Below are 16,307 nucleotides of genomic sequence, written 5' to 3'. Positions count from 1 at the left end.
TTCTTGGGATGTAAGTAAAAACCCCACATGGGATTTCAGATTAGAAATGTCAGGGGTTAGAGGTGCCCGGGTGGCTCAGTCTGTTAAGCCTCCAACTTCGGCTCAGGTCATGATCTTGCAGTCCAAGGGTTCAAGCCCCGCACCCAGCTCTGTGCTGACAGCTCAGAGCCTGAAGCCTGCTTTGGATTTTGTATCTCCTGCTCTCTCTGTCCCTCCCCCTCTAGGGTGTGCACACACACTCTCTCTCTCTCTCAAGATAAACATTCAAAAAATTTTTTAATTAAAAAATTTTAAAAAGAAATATCAGGGGTTACTGACAATATAACTGTATTTAGTAAAACCTCAATTATTTGGAATCTTCAAGGAATAAGTCCTCGAAAATGGCTGAATTTTTGATACAATGAACACTTAAGTATTATAATTTTTATTGTAATTTTTTAAATGTTTATAAACTATATTGCATATTTCCAATTCCTTATAAAGAATGTGCTGAAAACAACTAACTATTCTTAGTGACTTGAGGTTACCATTTTGAACACTGGTTACTTTGAGAATGACCTCTGCCAGGGCACATATCAGATTCCAGGATAGCACTGGGTGTGCTGAGTTCTCTTCAGCATGGTATTGTGATGCCATCAAGGACACCCAGTTCCACACACACAAAAACGCACCCTGTACCTCTTACACCTTCATGGAATCCCCTGAAGGTAGGCTTCCCCACCCAGATTCCTACCATCTTTCATCATGTTACGAGCGAGCCTTTTTTTGTCTGAAGAGGCTCAACTTTTACACAGATCCTGAGCAGTTCCTCTTAGCTACGTTAATTTGCTGACAAGTGCTCAGAGGCTGTTTCTGGTGGCTCTCTTCTTCCCCTTTTAGTTATAAAACTTAAAGATTCCATCTGATTTGGTAATACTGAAAGAAGCAGAATTCAAACAGCTCCAAAAGTTTTCCACAAAATGGACTGTAAGAGTTCAACATTCTAACTAAACTCTTAGGTGCATCTTAAATTAAGTTTATCTTCCTTTGGATCATTTCATTGGCATTCAGTACAGGGCTCAGAAAAGCAAAAGGTCTACTGCCCGCCGATTTCTCCAGCACAGATAAATGAGAGATGGGTACCAAATATTGCAACCATAACAAACCTCAATCCAAATTAGAGAATTTCTCAATATACAAGATACATTCTAAATAAAATGTGATCATTCAAGATTCAATGATTTAACTTGATCTCTTCAGAGAAACTATTTTAAAGGCAGAAACAATGGCCTGGGATTTCCTTCAAGCTTTTTCAAATCAGTATTTGTAAATCATGTTTCTGTTTCCTAGGAAACTAAGTAGGTTATACCTACGGCAAGAAAACTCTACCAGGGTCATTTTTCCTTTTATCCTTGGCTCACACATGCGGTTACCACTTATTAGAAGAAAAAATTACCTTCCAGGATCACTGAAAATCAAAACAAGAAGGGAGCCAAAACACCACCTTCTCAGCCTGCTTCTTCTCCAATGGTATGATGGAGGAGCAAACAGAATAAAATTCTGCCCAGAGAACTCTAAAAAACTAGAAAGGGGTTTATGACCAAGTTCAGGAAATGCCCTACACCATCTGCGGCCTTAAGCTTAATTCATCATGGGAAAGGTGATGCAAAAAAAAGTTAAAGACCTGGATTCATAAGCAACATCAAGTCAGACATTTCTGAGTTCAAATTCAAAGCTCTTAAAGAGTCTGCGAGAGCCATGTTCAAAGATGGTGAAACAGGTGTTTTCTCAAGGATTTTATGACTAGTATAAATTAATTTGGCAAGCTCTCAGAGTTCCAGGGATACCTGGCATTTTCAGAAAATACAATGAAGTATCACTTCTACAAACATCTGTGGACGAACTTTTAACGGTGAGAATGTGATTAGTGTGTACTATACCCTTTGCTGGATCCGTAATACTAAAGCTCGCTCTGGCTTTTTTCTTTAGTTAACAACCAAAAACAGGAGGAAAACTGGGGCACAAAATCACATCACGTATGAGTTGTAAATGGGAGTGTAGAGTCTGCTTAAACAGTTTCAAATTTCTAAAAACTATTATTAAATCACAGTAACGTTTAAGGCATCACAACCTTGGCCCAAAGACGGAATATTACATATGCTGCTGAGCTAACAAGACTCAGACACTACATCCCAACATTCTTAACACATTTTTAAGTTTCCAGTATTTTCACAAACACTTAACCACACAGCATACTTTAAAATATAAATGTTATACATATATTCATGTGTTTTAGGATTTAAATGTCTGCAAAGCAACTTTTTTCTAACGCAGCAACTCATTATTTTTCCATACTGAGGCCCCTACTCCACAAATTGCTTCCTCCAAGTACTTTTTAAAAATATTCCTTTTGACTTTTAGGTGCATCTGTTGGCCTACACACAGATATTCAGAACTCAATTTTCTATTCTCTTCCCTTCATGACACATATAGACCCAATAAAGAAAGAAACTAAGAAATGGAAGCAACCAGCAGCTCAACTAAATTTTATAAGCCTCAGTTAGCTTCTACTATCAAATGGTATTTAGACACTTCAGCTCTAAATTTCTCTCTGTGGCATTCACCTCCTCCTAGAATCCCAGAAATCTTGGTCCCAGGAATGTAACCATTTCAATCCTAATACTAAAGGTAATTCAGATTTTCAGTTTCTCACTCACAGCTAATGCTGAACTCACTGCTCAGAATCTTGAAATCAGATAATGAGAGGACACTGGGCCCATTTTAATTAAGTGCTAAAAATGATCCAGGCAATTACCATCAGTATTGCTTTACCTCCTGGCAGCAGCTTGGTGTTACAAACTGCTAGCCCAATCAAATAATAATAATTACAATAATCATTATAATCATGATTATTAAACCACCACCACCACCACCTCCAGAAGCACTGAGTCCTGGGATACAGATTTTGACTTGGCATCCCAACAGCTATATTCCTATCTGGGACCCTGGCACTATTGCATTCAAACTCTACAAAGACCTAGGACAAGTCACTTTACTTTTGTCTTCGGAAGACAATTTCTGAACTTCCTTCAAGCTTCCGGGACTCTTCAGACCTACTGCCCTCAAGTTCTCAGACTGAATAATGAATGGCTTTACCAAACCTCATATGTAGGTTTTGACACAAGACAGGAATGTGTACTTCTCAGATATTTATTTAGTTAACATCACAGGAAAGAGCCATCATAAAAATTAGACTCTGGTAACCTTTGTTTTTCAAATTTTATGCAAGGAGTCTTCATTGCTTGCTTAACATTTTTTAGAAAATACTTTCCTAGGCAGTTTATATAGTTCTGCACTATTATTATGCAATTGTATTCAAAACATAAAAAGGTTTATATTTAACCAAACAAGTAAACAAGTTCACACAGAACACTTAATATTTCAGATCTTTAAAATGATAATGTTGCATGCCATAGGCCATGTTATACAACACAAATGAGCGACATTTCATTAACGTGTTTACTTTCTGAATGTCAGAAAAGGCTATTTTGATAACTCATGTTCTGCTGTTGGACTTATATTCCTAATTCTTATTCTCTAAATGGTTTTAAAGAAATCTCTTTGCCCTACATCAACCCCCATAAGCATATAAACTTATACAATATGAACCTCACCTTATTCAGAAACATGAGCTAGTACCCTCCGACCAAGAGAGGAAGACTGTGTGAGACCATCACATGGGAGTAATGGCCTTATACTCATAGATTCTGTACCTCTCCCAGCCTCTCCTTGAACCTAGCTATATACATATACTCACACCACAAATACCAAGTAATTCATTCAGTAAATCTTGGAGGACAAAGATAACATTAAGTACAGGGGTACTAGGGAAGCACTTCCAATGTACTTCCATAACATTTATCATCATCCGTAATTCAATGGTTTCACCCCCCAGTCATGGTTCCATATGGATGGAGACTGTCTACCTTCTTCACTTCTGTAGTATACCTCGCGTGATGCCTCAGACAGAGTATGTGGCGTGGGCTGAGGGTGGATGTAAACTGAAAACAAAACACATACACACATTCTAACAATAGTGTTAACGGCATACAATGGTATGAATTCAACCTCGAAACACCGATTTGTGCCTGGCAGCTTTAGAGGACAAGGAGTGCTGTGGGGGAAGGGGGAGGGCATGTGCAGGTGAGCATGTGCAGTGGCTCCAACGTCCTGGAGAGGGGAGGGACAGAATGGAGCAGCACAGAGGCATGCTGGCAGCTGACCATTGGAGACCAAGGACACAGGGCACCGGTAATGGAGGGTGAGGTGATATCAGGCAGTAAGACAGAGAGAGAGGATAGGGAAATTGGTAAAATGATTGAGCAAATAAATCACATACGCTGAAGCTAAGCCTAGACTTCTTACCGCTGGAGCAGTATTTACAAACAGAAAGGGCAAACACTAAAAAGAACTCTGAAATGTTGGATTGAAACCAGGAGCACAACTGACCTTTGAACAATACAGGTTTGAACTGTGTGGGTCCACTTACTTGTGCCTTTGTTTTGTTTTGTTTTGTTTTGTTTTGTTTTGTTTTGTTTTGTTTTGTTTTAAAGAAGGGAAGGCAAAAGCCAGAAGCCATTTATTTACAACTACCCACCCCAGTCTAAGTACCATTCTCTACTAACAGGAACAAGGGGTGCCTGAAGAGAGATAATGTATTACAAAGAGAGGGCTACCACAAGGTGAGACTGTCACTACCTACTGTGCCCCAAAATAAAGAAGTACTTAAAAATTGATGAGGATGGGCCAAAAGACACATGAGCTACTTAGAAGATACTTCCATTTGCCAAGCCTGGGATAATATACATGAGCATCAAAATAAGTAAGGATAGTAACATACCGTAGCCCATTGAAAGAACTAGGAATCTGCGATACATGAAAAAATAAATCAGTGAGGGAAAAGGGAAGGCTCTTCCACAAAGCACATTACCAGTAGAAGAACTGACACAAAATGAAAATCACCACTTGGCAAGTATCACTGCAGTAGCTGATTAGGCAAAGCATTCATGGAAAACAAGCCTGGTGGATGGAACTATGATGAGGAAAGGGATACTGGTATAATTTTAGCACTAATCAATTACACAGGGTAAATGGTGCCTTTATGGAAGGGAAATCGCAGGCACTAACATGACCAGATGATCAAAACTAACACCATCAATGGCTCAGGATAATCCTATAAAATGTAAGGCCTGTATCCTACACAACTGTCAAAGACATGAAAAGCCGAAGTGACTGAGGAAATATTCCCAACTGGAGGAGCTGAAGACACATGTCCACTGACTGCAGTGAATGTCCTTGGATGGCTTCCTCACCAGAATGGAAAGGCAATGGGGTAGTTGGTGAAACATGAACGACATCTGTGGACTGGATGGCTGTGTTGTATCAGTGTGGACTTCCTGACTTTGGAACTCATCGTATGTATGGTAGTTATGCATGAGTGTTCTTTTTTTGGGCAAAAATACGCTAAAGAATTTAGGAATGATGGGCATCATGTCCAGAGTTTGCTCTCAAATGTCTCATTAAGACACCAATGATAATGGGAGACAGAGGCATATGAGGCAGCAAACATGGTGAAATGCTAACAACTGTACTGATAATACAACTTACTATAAATTTGAAATTATTTCTTAATAGATAACTTTAAAAATTATTATTTCTAAAAATTCTATTGGAAAATTACTTCTAGGACACTGTATAATTTCACCCCAGATGTTGAAAACAAATTTCACTTAAGATTTTTTTCCTTTTTTTTTTTTTTTTAATTTTCTAAGATTATTAACTAGGAAGATCCTTTTAGCTGGTAGTTTGAGGGTTTCTTCATGGTGTCAAATTAAAACAATTTGATCTGAAAAATTTAAATTTCAATGACGTTAACCCAGCTGCTAAGAAATATCAACAATACAGCATGAAAAATGCCCATTCGAAGGTACTCTGAATCTAAAATAGCAGAATGTAGCAGGAGCAGGGATATGCTGGCTATCAGCGGTCACTAACAAGCAGACAATCTCCTACATAGCCTAAGTACACCCCACAGAGAATTCTGAAGAACCAAGTCCACATTTTTAATTAGAGGTATTTGGTGAAGCTATAATGTGCTATTTGTGTTGACTTTGTGGATCTTTTTGAGGAAAAAACATAAATAATCAAAATTAAGGAAATGTTTCATTTTCCTTTAAAGGATTTGAAATTAAAGAGACAATTTCAAAACCACTATGAATATGTATTGATGAGCCATAATTCAATTCTGCCAAGTTTCAAAAGGCTTGATCTACTATGATACTATCAAATAAAGTATGATTACACAAATAACTCATCACCACAAAATGAGACCTACTTTATCACAGCATCCCAGTTTACATAATGGTTTAAGACAAATGACAGAAGTTTTGTTAGAAGTAAATGGAGTTAGCTAAAACATAACATTGCAATAGATCCTAAAAAGTGAATTTAATACAAGAAAAGTCAGAGCAGGGTGCCTGGGTGGCTCAGTCGGTTAAGTGTCTAACTTTGGCTCAGGTCACGACCCAACGGTTCATGGGTTTGAGCCCCTGGTCGGGCTCTGTGCTGACAGTTCAGAGCCTGGAGCCTGCTTCGGATTCTGTGTCTCCCACTCATGTTCTCATATTCTCTCTCTCTCTCTCTCTCTCTCTCTGTTTCAAAAATACATAAACTTTCAAAAGTTTTTTTTTTTTAAACTCAGAGCCATTTTTTCCAGTGGGGTAATTACCCTTCCAAAACTGGGTCACAAAATTTATTTTACCCAGTTATTAAAACACACGTGCGCACATGCAGGCAGGCACACACACACACACACACACCATTCAAAAACAGAGAAGCATATACAGATAATGAAAAGTCCCAGATGAGGTATGTTGGGGGGGCTTATGAATCATCACAGTTGAACATATTTTTGTTACATTATTTCAATGATTTGTACATTTTGTTTCCAGAGAGTTTTGAGTACTACATCATTATTCCTCTGTGGACAGGTAGAGATATTCACTGAATGATTAAACTCATGTTCTGTTATCCGACATTTATTCAACCATAACTTTACAGCCTGACATTTCTGCACATTCACATAAATTGAGATTCATAAAGATGAATATGGTACCAAAATTTCTTGACTTGCATGTCCTCTGAATCACTAAAGATTACATGCTATTCAATACCATATGGTTTCAGTGAATCTATATACCTAAAGTTTTGAGTGATCAGGACCCGACTTTCTTGGTCAAGTCAGATATGGCTTTTACTGTTGTCTCCAGATCACCTGTATTTGTCTCAGCTTCCTTATTTCTGTTCATGGCATCACCATTTTCCCTGTCACACACACTGAAAATATAATATAGCTAGAGATAGCTAATACATAATTTTGGAGTCAATAATATTCTATAAAGAAGACATTTTCCTCATTCAGCATAGAAGTTCATGACCACACACAGTCTTCCTAATTAAATCTACTGACTCCTAAATTCATTAGCTTTCAAGAAGCAATAGGCTAATAACTTAAAAGAGAATCACCAAAACTAACAGACATTGGAAACTGTGAGATGAAGTATGGTGAAGAGATGCCCGTATTTTAAACTTGATGAGTAAACATTACTCAAGTAGGTTAGGACCACTTCTGTGGTCTGTATAGGTTCCATAGTGGCACTGTATACTTTTCCTCAATAGCCCTTTACCCATATTATTAATTTAATTAATTTCTGAAATTATTTGTTGGATGTCTGTCTTTTCTACTGGACCATAAGCTGCATAGTTCACAGTGGACTGGGTCACCATTATATTTGGTACATCACCAGGGCCAAGTGCAGCATAAGGAAATGACTGTCTCAATGCTGGTCAAAAACACCTGTTCTTTTACTAAATAAATACAAGGTTTACTGGATAACTGTATTCATAACTCTCTTAAGAAAGTTGGTAACAATTATGCAGTTCCAATGGTCTAAACATAAGGTCAGGAGATATACTGCCAAAAAAAAAAAAAAAAAAAAATAGTAACTTACTTAGCCATTTCAGACTTCTTAAAATTCAAGTATTTTCTAGAAATACTACAACTAAATGAATTTTAAATCTCCAAAACAGAATTTAGTTTTGTCCCAAATTATCTCCAACTTTACCAGACTAGTTGTTTAAATTTTTTGAAAAATATCAATCTGATTAATGAAGGGAAAATGGGAAGAAGCAAAAACACTAAAATCACATCATTACCATATTTGAAATAGTCTAATTGGAAGCATCATACAATACAGAGTAGAATAACTTGACATTACTGTAAATGTATTCACAAAGCAAAGAGAAAAAAAGTACTGAGAAAGCCAGCAAGGGGAAGGAAAAAGTAGAGAGGAGAAGGAAAAGGTCCTTGACAAAAGAGTAAACTCATAGATTCCTATGGAAAACACAGGATGACTTCTTGGCTTCTCTCACCAAGGGCACAAGTGCAGGAGACAGCATTACTTGGCTTCCAACCTGAACATGTTAACAGAAACACAGCTTCTGAAGGAGGACCTTTTCTATAAAAGGATGAAGTGCTTGTTCAAATAATTCAATACTCAAGCACTGAAAATAAAAGGATAAAAACTAATACACACTGTGCCTAATTATCTCCCAAGGAGAGGAGGAAGAAGGCTTTTGTAAAGTGAGAGGGAGAAAACGCCTTTCATATCATATGTAAGGACAGTGTGTGGGGAGGGGAACTCAAGTCCAGACACTGATGCTCTCAGCATCACCTCTTATTGTAATAAAATTAAGGTAGTTATGAGATAGCAATTTCTTGTCAGCTTTAAAAAGAAATGGTATAATTGAATTTCACACACTTGATTGAGCCCCTACTCTATATAGCTTGTACCACAGTAGCTAAGAATTCAAGGCTATTTATAAAGCATTGTACCTGTCCTCAAGGCACTCATAGTCAATTATATTTCATAATCACATTTGCTGCTTACTAGCTATTAAAGGCTTCATCTATGCTTTACCTGTATATAGGAAATGCTTGCAGTCTTAAACAAGTAGCTATCTAAACTGATATTTGAGACTGTTTTGATAATACAGGTATTTCAACAACTATATCAATTTTTTAATTGGACATCTTAGACATTAAAATTGCATTTAAATATTTAACATAAAATTTTCATTTAATTATCTGAAAAGTTCACTTATTAATTTAAATATTGGTGATGTCTTGATTAATACACTTCACTAGAAGAGGAAATGAAAAGTTTTCTAACATAATAAAAGTGAGACAAATTTAGGGCACTTTATAATTAAATTCCCATTTCTTTTACTCAACACTACATTTCAAGACATAAATTGTTTTTTCAATTTTCAAATGTTTTTCAACATTTGAAAATTTTTTTCAACATTTTTTCAAAACGTTCGCATTATTGATAAGCAGTGACATTTTCTGGAGTTAAAATAAATGCATACTTACAAAACTGCTCACATAAATTATGACTTTTTCACTGGTTTATGAAGACCATAAATTAAGTCACATTCGACAAAATAAAACTGTCTAGAAAACAGATAATTTTATTATGCTAAGCAAATGATTATTAGACATCTTCTCTAACACAAGTATTGTTAGGCATTTTTCTCTATCTATAAAGACAATACGGTGTTGTAGCAACTCAAACTATCTCTCCACTGACCATATAACAGAGCCAAGCAAAACAATTCAAGAAAGACTTTCTTATTCTTTTTCTGTATTATGACAGTACACCCTCGCCAAGGGAGTTAGTTCCAATTCAAAACAACTCGAATGAAAAGAAGCTAACGATGGCTACATGGGACACATGTGTATTCAGGATTCCATTTCCAAGAGCAAATATTCCAGGTAAGAGTCTCTATGCAATTTTTCTCTACACTTTCCAATCAAAATTTGTAATTACAGTACCACTATGTTAAAGAAATATGTTGGATTTCAAGATAATAATCCCTATTGAGATAAAAATAAAAAAGGAATGTTCATTCATCACTTTTTAGATCATTTCATGTTCTACCTATTTAACTCTGAGGTCTCTAGGTATGTATACCAATTTAAAGAATTAAAAAAAAAAAAAAAAAAAAAAGCTTAGAGAAATAAACCACTCATCAGACACTAGAAATCAAGGAAAGCCCAGTAAAGCCATTAAAACTTGCCCTGTACCTGAAAAATGATGCATCCACTTGGTCAGAACATGAGTTGCTGAGGAGCAAAGAGAAGACATCAAAGTGGAAATGCCCACATATAGGCCTTGAGATTCTGGTCAGCAAACAGTCGAGACAAATACATTTTATACAAGTTTCAAGAGAAAAAGCAATTGTTCTCACAAAAATATTTAGTTATGAGATACATTAGATCATTTGTCTTGATAAAACAAAGTTTAGGTTTATCCACTCTACATATAGTCCTTTACTTTCCATTCGATAAAAATGCTCAATCTTCCATGTGCTATTTTCTTCCTCCCCACCCCGCCTTTTTTTTTTTTTTTTTAACACTTTACTTCTTATAGCATCAGCCATCTCAGAAACTAAATGCATCCACATGTCTGTGATGGCACAGACACTTCATACTCATCCAGTAATGATCCTATCAAAAGGCTCTTTCCACATTCTTCTGAAGTATGTCCCCCCATCTCTTTGAGTACATGCACTGTGCTCTAGAACAGTAGCAATAACTTAACCTATGTCTACATCACCCCGGTTTCCTGAGAATCTCTGTAGATCAACTTTTTCAAAACTATTAGGGTACCAGATGGCTGCTGAATTCCTACTGACTGCTCTACAACTGTGAAAAGCTCTAAATGTTCACTTACATATGATCTTTCTTCCAGAAGCCAAGGAGAACTCTTTATGAACAACAGACTAAGGTTAACACCTTTACATCAAATTTTACATTGAGTTCACACATTGTTTTTAAATATATGTGGCAATTTTATCTAAACTACTCATATACTGTGTGACAAAACACAGAAAGTATCAGTTTTAACTAAAAATGAGTAACTAGGGGCACCTGGGTGGTTCAGTCATTGAGCATCCGACTCTAGATTTCGGCTCAGGTCATGATTGCAGGGTCTTGAGATGGAGCCTGCTTGAGATTCATTCATTCATGCATTCATTCATATTCTCTCTCTCTCTCTCTCTCTCTCTCTCTCTCTCTCTCTCTCTCTCTCTCATCTGTCCCTCCATGCTCACACACTCTCTCCAGAAAGAAAGAAAGAAAGAAAGAAAGAAAGAAAGAAAGAAAGAAAGAAAGAAAGAAAGAAAAAGAATAACGAAATTTAAACTCTAACCATACTCAAACAACCAATTAGGAAATGCAACAGAAAACAGAAGTACTAAACTTGAATATTTTTTAAATGGTAAGACATAAACTAATTTTCAAGGATATAAAATAAACAAATCATGAAATGAAGAACTACTTTTAACCACCAAATGGAAATTTTTTAAATACATGTTTACATTTATGCTAACAAATCTGAAAACAACTACAACATTATTTTAGAGGTAACCATGAATATCAATCAATATTGATTTAAAAGAAGTAGGAAATCTGAATGGATCAATGCTACAGAACAGATTATGTGGGATGCAGTGGGGGGAATAAACCTAAATAATTACCTATTTTAAAAAGATACAGACATCAAGTTTCCCAATATTCAAAGAACAGATGATAGATGTCAAAATTACTTTTAACAGATCATTCTGATGCTCTGACTACTCTAGAACACAGAAAAACATGTGAAGCTTACTAATTTACTACTAAAAAGCCACATACTATGATCCAAAGCACTAACATGTCAAAAAGGAATATTATAAGATGCCCAACATTTGATAAAATTTGAAATCTATTCTTGATTATAATTCTTAGTGAAAACAGAAAAGGGTACTTCCTTAACATAATAAAAATGTCAATCCAAACAATGGGGATTTCCTACAAAAACATGCCAACAATGACTAGTTAAAAAATATAAAAGGTCGAGGGGTACATTCACAATAGCAACTACAAATATAAAATATCTATAGAACTCAAATCTATGTTTTACTGAAAAACAACATAAAACAAAGTTTGAGTAAACTATAAATACATACCATATTTCTAGTAAAATAAAATAATTATAAAAGTCCTATGGAATTAGAGTGCCTGGGTGGCTCAGTGGGTTGAACACCAGTTCTTGATTTCGGCTCAGGTCATATTCTCATGGTCTGTGAGACGGAACCCCGATTCAGGCTCTGCATGGACAATGTGCAGCCTGTTTGGGATTCTCCTTGTCCCTGTCTCTCTCTTCTCCTCCCCAGCTCATGCTCACTCACTCTCTCCCTCCCTCTCTCTCAAAATAAATAAACTTAAAAAAAAAAAAAAAAAAGACAGGGGAACCTGGGTGACTCAGTCAGTTAAGTGACTTCAGCTCAGGTCATGGATTTGAGCCCTACAATGGGCTCTGCTCTAACAGTGCAGAGCCTGCTTCAGATCCTCTGTCTCCCTCTTTCTCTCTGCCCCTCCCCTGCTCACATGCTCTAAAATAAAATAAACATTAAAAAAAAAAGTGATATGGAATAAAGTGGCCATAGTAGCCAAGACATTTGGCGGCAGGCGGGGAGGGAAGACTTTAATCCACATTAAAATGTCTAAAATATAGTAATTAAAATAACGTGGGACCAAGGAATAACGATAAGCTTCAACCAATGGTTATAAGTAAGATATTCAAAGTTTTCAAAAGAAATTGGAAATCTAAATTTTTAAAGTGAAGTCTCTCAAGTTTCTCTGTTGGCTTAAATCTATGAAAGCATTGTATATTTCCAAAGAAAGCATTTCTGTGGGTTCAATCAGCCACAGTGGACCTCAGCCCTATACACACCCAGCACTTCCTGCCTCACCCTGAGCTCAAGCTGCTTCCTGTGCCTGGACAGCCCTTTCCTCTCCCTCCACCCATTCAAAAGCAACCCACCCATCAAGGTGTGGCTCATAGGCCATCCCTCCACAGAGCATTCTTAGGAGTTACCATGACTTTCCCTCTATGGCCAGGACTACAGTTCTTATCACAGCGTAACTCTAGAGGTCATCCAATGTGCTTGGTCTCTTCCTCTAGACTGGGGAATGGGAACAAATAATATCTCGTGTTACAACCTAATGGCCTAGTCTACGCCAAGGAGATGGACTGCAGTTTCTGTAATCCACTCAACAAATGCAAAAATTCTAATTGTTTTGCCAGACTTCACCAACGATATCACAGTTGGTCTGAATGAAACTGAAATGACTTGAGATCTTTCTCTGAAAGGAGGTCAGTGGGATGGGAGATGCAGCTAAAGCAAGCAGTTGGAGGGCAAGGAATCGGTGGCTCGTAACCTAGAAATAAGATACAAGTACCACGTGGAACACAAGAGACCGACTGCTAAGCATCCTAATTTTGTATCTCAGATTGACTTCCAGAATACAATTTGTATTCAAAATTACCTTTTGCCTCAGCAAATTTTATTGATCCACTTGAACTGTATGTACCCAGTGGGTAAAAAAAAAACAGATGAGAACTGTGCTATAGCCTGAAAGAAAGTCTGACCCGTAAGACATCTTTTGAAAACATCCTTAATATTCTTTTCATTTTAAGCTCAAAGTAAAGTTTTTTATAACACCTAATTTGTAACTGCTTTGTAGGAACTAAAAATAAGTCATCTTTGAGATACCTATAGTAGCTTACCTTAAGAGAACTGAAAATAATCCTAAAATAATTTGTTGGCAATTTCTGAAGCTACAGCACTTTGGGAAGTTTCAGGAGCTATGAATGAAAAAAAGAAGGAAAAAAAAGCCTAAAAAACAAAGTTCCCTCATAAGACGAGCAAAAATGTCCAATTACATCCTAAAGAACATAATGTCGTTAAAGCATCTTTCAAAATACAATACCTCTCGCATAGGAAAACATCTGTGCTAATGAAAAAGAAATGGGCTTTTTAAAATGTTATTAGTTACTAAACTAGAAATGTAGCCTTTGAAAGTGGTGTTATTAGAGAAACATTAACATGTCATGCTTCCTCTTCTTCTGAATCTTTGAAATATGCTTTTTAAGTTCCATTTATTAAAGGGGCAAAGATGTTAAAGAAAACTTAAGATGTTAAAGAAAATTTCCTGGCCATTTCTAAGCTTGTTCAATATTTGTTTAAGGTTAGAAAGTCGTAAATTTCAATAGCTAATACCTTGGCTCAGATTTTAAGTTGTTCATATTTATATCTCTTCTTTACAGCAGAAATATTCACTCTCCTTTACAAAGAAAAAGAAAGCCCTAGTTTAATATATCATAGAACAAGGGTCAGCAGACTGCAGCCTATAGGCCACATAGAGCGCAGGACCTGTTTCTGTAAGGCCTGATCTCCAAGAAAAGTTTTTCAACATACATATTCAACAAATATGTATGTTGTAGAACATACATATTTTTAAAAAGTTGTAATTTATATATGTGTGTTTTGAAAATTTATATATATACACACATATACATATACATGCACAGCCCTGGAGACCCTATGTAGACAGCAGTCTAAAATATTTACTTCAAAAAATAAATAAAATAAAATATTTACTTCCTGGCCCTTTATACAGAAGCTTACCAACCCTTTCCCCTGCCCCATCACAGAGTAAGCAGCTCTTTATACCCGTGGCCTCATGTGTAGGCCACTGATTTCATACTGAGCCAGAAGAATAAGTGATGGGGCCTGGATGGAGGGTGATTTTTTTTTTTTTTTTTTATCTTTTCTATTTACCACCTAGGCATACTACTAGAGTATGAGATAAGGCAGCCTCAAATTGACAATGTGCTTTACTCTAATTGAAGATAATAAGATTTCAGATGGGGTGCTCATGTCACAGGGGGGTTAAAGGAACAGGGCACACCCTTTGATACGCATTTCTCCCTCCAGCCCCTCCGTCCAGGTACACTCTTACTCCTCAAACCCAGATCAAAAGTCTCTTCCTCAAAAATCCTCCAAACTTTCTAAACCAAGGTAGCTGTACCCTTCAGTGCTTTCAGAACATCCTATACAAAATTAGAATATTCAATTTATTGTAATATGTAATTATGTTTTTGTTTCCTTTTCAAAAAAGTTTGCATTCCTGGTAGCAAGGATTTGTCTTGCTCAATTCTGGACCCCTCACATTTGGCAGAAAGAATTCCTCACAGTGGGTAGGGATTAGTCCCCTGTGGCTGCCCTAGCAAATTACCACAAACTTGGTAGCTAAAATCAGAAATCACTCTCTCATAGCTCTGGAGGCGAGAATCCCAAAATCAAGGTGAAGGCAAGGCCACACTTTCTCAGAAGACCCTAAGGGAGAATCCATGCCCCTTCCAGCTTTTCTGGTGGCTGCTGGCATTCCTTGGTGTTCCTAGGCTTGTGACCACACTACTCCAAACTCTGCCTCAGTCTTCATACTGACTTCTCTTCTGACCCTCACAAGGATACTTGTCATTGGATTTAGGGCTCACCCAGGTAATCCAGGATGATCTCATCTCAATGTTCTTAATTGCATCTGCAAAGACCCTTTTTCCAAAAAAGATAACATTCAGATCTTGGTGAGATTGACAGGGACGTATCTCTTCTTAACAACCACCGTTCAATCCACTACCAAGCACATTCAGTAAATACATGCTCATACTGCTTTAGATCCAAATAAAATAAACATATACTAGACAAAACCTATCCCCCCAAAATGGGAAAAGAAAATCTTTATTTCCTCCCCGTTTTTGCCAATGCTCTGTTTGAAAAGCAGACACTGAGGCACAGCCAGAAGCTTGAACAGCATTTTCTTGCTGAGTCCTTAGTATTACCGTACATGGTACCCAACAGCCTATGTTTGGAGACCATTTCTTCACTTCTAGGAAGAAAAGTCCAGGGTTATATATCCTTCCCCACAAACCAATACTCTTGAATACGTGGTAATTCTTCAAGATGCTCTCTGGATGAGGTTTTGATCTCTTTAAATTCTTTACATATGACCATGAATGTGTAATTTTATTACTGTGGCACAAAGTCAAACTATTAAGAACTCACTCTTACAGTAAACTTAAGACTTAATGCCTTATTTTTCAAGAATTTAGGCTCTGAATCTGTTATAGACTGAATGTCTGTCTGCCCAAAATGTTTATGTTGAAAGTATAACCCCCAAGGCAACAACTGTATTTGTAAATATGGCCTGTGAGGTCATAGATAGGGCTTTAATTACAAGAAGAGATACCAAAGCTCCCTCCCCTCCCTTTCTCTCCGCACCACCCCCCCACCTTCATATAGGAACACAGTGAGAAGGT

At 36.9% G+C, this 16,307-nt stretch overlaps 1 protein-coding gene across 27 annotated transcripts in view; it reads right to left on the bottom strand.

The window, feature by feature from the left end:
- The window catches only part of KLF12 (KLF transcription factor 12), a 453,354-nt gene that overhangs the window by 412,618 nt on the left and 24,429 nt on the right, over positions 1–16,307 (bottom strand). For 10 of the 27 annotated variants that reach the window (XM_086710407.1, XM_086710397.1, XM_086710577.1 and 7 more), the window contains exon 3: positions 13,716–13,793. The exons of 14 other annotated variants lie outside the window; for them this stretch is intronic. The gene's annotated coding sequence lies outside the window, so the exon portion shown is untranslated. Of the gene's footprint in view, positions 1–13,715; positions 16,238–16,307 lie in introns of those variants that run through there. 3 more of the 27 variants (XM_086710488.1, XM_086710540.1, XM_086710440.1) reach the window with 2 other exon arrangements.

This window comes from Puma concolor, chromosome A1, assembly GCF_028749965.1.
Source record: "Puma concolor isolate L17-30 chromosome A1, mPumCon1.1.hap2, whole genome shotgun sequence".
Lineage (NCBI taxonomy): Eukaryota > Metazoa > Chordata > Mammalia > Carnivora > Felidae > Puma > Puma concolor.
The sequence above is the reverse complement of the archived record's forward strand: the minus strand, read 5'-3'. Positions and strand labels throughout refer to the sequence as shown.